This window comes from Neolamprologus multifasciatus, chromosome 23 (genome assembly GCF_963576455.1).
Source record: "Neolamprologus multifasciatus chromosome 23, fNeoMul1.2, whole genome shotgun sequence".
NCBI lineage: Eukaryota > Metazoa > Chordata > Actinopteri > Cichliformes > Cichlidae > Neolamprologus > Neolamprologus multifasciatus.
In genome coordinates this window covers 23,250,943-23,254,173 of record NC_140460.1, presented here as the reverse complement: position 1 = coordinate 23,254,173, position 3,231 = coordinate 23,250,943, and the positions used below count along the sequence as shown (strand labels likewise).

At 45.1% G+C, this 3,231-nt stretch overlaps 1 non-coding gene across 1 annotated transcript; it reads right to left on the bottom strand.

Annotated features, from left to right (window-relative positions):
* Positions 1–1,683: 1,683 nt before the first annotated feature.
* trnak-uuu (transfer RNA lysine (anticodon UUU)) lies at positions 1,684–1,756 on the bottom strand. The gene has a single exon. It is a non-coding gene; the product is annotated as a tRNA-Lys (tRNA).
* Between the last annotated feature and the right edge of the window lie 1,475 nt (positions 1,757–3,231).

The window sequence follows — 3,231 nt, the reverse complement described above, 5'->3', positions numbered from 1 at the left end:
ATTAGATTGATCAGTATTGCTGAACTATGACATATTTTGGACGCAGTGTATTTTTTACATACAGGTATAACAGAATAGCTTTAGTGTTGTTATTTATTTAAACTTGAGTATAAACTTATACAAAATGCAGCAAGATATTAAAAAAACGTTTTGTTGATTAAAAAACACACTATATCGGATTCATATCGGTATCGGCAGATATCCAAATTTATGATATCGGTATCGGTATCGGACATAAAAAAGTGGTATCGTGCCATCTCTAGTTGTTATTATTTATTTTATTTTATTTTCAGTTGTTACAGACGGGACAGACATGACTGAGGGGTAGGAAAGGGAGAAAGAAAGATGAAGGAAAAGAAAAACAGAAGGGAAGAGGGACAGTGAGAAAGGGCACTTAAAAAGAGAGAGAAGAGAAAAAAAAATCTCCTGGATCACCTGTTGAGGGCAAAAGAAGCGAAAACAAGCAAAAAAAACAGAGCAACATACTAAACACAACACCATCGCATTAATCTCACTAAGTGTAAACAGCAGTAAATACTAAATATTGAATGTTGTTGTGCAGCACGCAGGACCGACAGCGCACAATGTGCTTTGGAGTAGCAGCCAATAAAGGTGTAGTTTATGTCTACGAACAGTGAACACCCGTGTGCACACCTGTGTGGATCAGCGCGCTTGTATTCAAAAGGTTTCCCCATGTAACGGTCTGCTAGAGCAGCGGTCCCCAACCCCCAGGCCTCAGACCGGTACCGGTCCGTGAGTCGTTTGGTACCGGGCCGCGAGAGTTGAGGCTCAGGTGTGAAATGTATAGTTTTCAGGGTTTTTATTGGTTTTCAGCGTTATTTTGTTATCGTTTTTATCGTTTACTCGGTTTTCACGTGTGTTATGAATAAATTTTCTTTTTTTTGGTACCGGTACTAGTTTTATTTTGTTGTATTTATCCGTGACACCTTAAAGGCCGGTCCATGAAAATATTGTTGGGCATAAACCAGTCCGTGGCTCAAAAAAGGTTGGGGACCGCTGTGCTAGAGGATGTAGAGAGCCATAGCCCCGTCCCCCAGGGCATGAAGCAGGCATGGAGGAGATCCAGGCCCCAGACATCCAGAGGCCCCAGAGTGCGAGAGCCCAAGGACGACCACTGGAGGGGCATCCATGCCACCCTCCTGGGAAGAGCTGAGGAGAGCCCCAGATGAGGGGTCACCCAGCAGCCACGGAGCAGAAGCCAGAGGGGGCTGCAGTGGCGTGCCCGCCGGCCCTGCCGGCGGCCAGCTGTGCCAGAGTGAACCGAGCCGCAGGCCGAGAGGCCGGAGGCCCGAGGGCCCCCTTTGCCCCGGAAAAGGCCTGACCGAGCAACAGGCACCAGGCCCCGCCAAGTAGCCACCGGGAGTGAGCTGGTACATACTTGAGCGCCCAGCCCCGGACACTAAGAAGCACCAATGCACTGACCCCTGAGGGCATCAGTTACCGGCAGGGAGTGTGGTGAGGGGAGATAGGCCTCCAACAAAATCTTTGAGGAATGTTTCCAGCACCTTGTTAAATCTGTGAAGATTTAAAGACATGGCCAGTGAGTGCAAACAAGTTTCTAATCCAGCTTCTGTCTAAAAGCGTTAGCAGAGGATGGTTTCGATCCATCGACCTCTGGGTTATGGGCCCAGCACGCTTCCGCTGCGCCACTCTGCTGGAAATCACCCCAGATGGGACTTGAACTCACAATCCCTGGCTTAAAAGGCCAGTGCCTTATCCATTAGGCCACCGGGGCCACACACAGTGACCTTGACATGCTGCATATTGTTTAGCATACAGCTGGTTCATTGTGAACAACAGAATGGAGAAAATGTTTATTCAGCTCCTGAGCTGAGCTCTGAGCTTCACTTTGTTTGGTCGGTGTTTCTGTTGTTTGTGGAGACTCATGAAACCACATAAGGACCAGAGAGTAAGTACGATCTGGATCACTGGGTCTAGTTACATTAAACATGAAGTCTTTATGAGTCTTGGAAGCATCTTTCTGAATGTATACCACAAACAAGTAAGAAAGCTCTGAAGGCAAAAGGTGATTCAGCCCTTTACTATCAAGGTGCACCTAATAAAGTGTCCAGTGAGTGTATTCTATCTCTAGTCCATTTATATTCCTGTCTTTTGTGTCCTTACTCCCAGTTGGCTTACTTCATTTCCCATTTACACCACTATCATTCCTGTTTATTCCAGTTTCTCCATGCCCATTTCTATTTCAAATCCCACTACTGTTCCTATTCCCATTACCAGCTCCTCTATCAATTTCTTTTTCCATTCTCAGGCCGTCTTCCTAGCACTTGGTTATTAATAACGTCATACTGTTTAAAATGTGTAATTGTAATATATATGTAACATTAAAGAAAATGAACAACATTTCCACCCCTGCAGCATTTAAAAACTGTTACTTTAACCAATAGTCAATACACACAGAGACTAAAACACAGAGTGTACTATGTAGTGTCAGGCTAACACCCACAGTGTGGGGTAAAGCAAGTTATATGCTATGGTTCAGAGCTCTGACAGGAATTACTTATCGTTCTTCTTACACACACACACACACACACACACACACACACACACACACACACTGATTCAGAGATTATCAACGAGTATGGCCATTGAGTGGAAATTAATTTGCCACTGGTAATGGATAGAGACATTTTGCTGAGATGCGTAAAAACAGCTGAACTGCCAGCGATTACCTGCTGGAATCAGCCTTCATCAATATCAGGATAATTACAAAGCACTTCTGGCAGTGCGTGAAATGAATGGAGCGTGCAACAGATTGGGCGGTGGCCATAGATGTCTGCAGATATTAGGCCTCCTCCTCAGAGTGGCTCCACAAGGGGTTGAAAGCTACCTGAACAGACTGGAGCTGCTGCTGCTGCACCAGCAGCTTCAGGAGGCGGGTAAATCGGAAGAGAACTGAGTGTAAGAGAAAAGCACGTTCGGGAGTAGACTGAAGAAGAGAGCAGAATTAGAATGAAATAAGTAATACACCCTGGCATAAATGTATATATACTTATATGAAAAAGACTGCCTAGAGTCCTGTGAAACACTAAGTCCACCCCATGATTCAGTAGCTTGCAGAACCACCTTCAGCAGCAATGTTGAAGTCAGTTTTATTTTTCACCCGTTCTGTTGTAGATTTGCTGCTTTGCTTAGAATCATTGTCCTGCTGCATGACCCAGTTTGGTTCAAGCTTTCAGACAGATTTCCTCA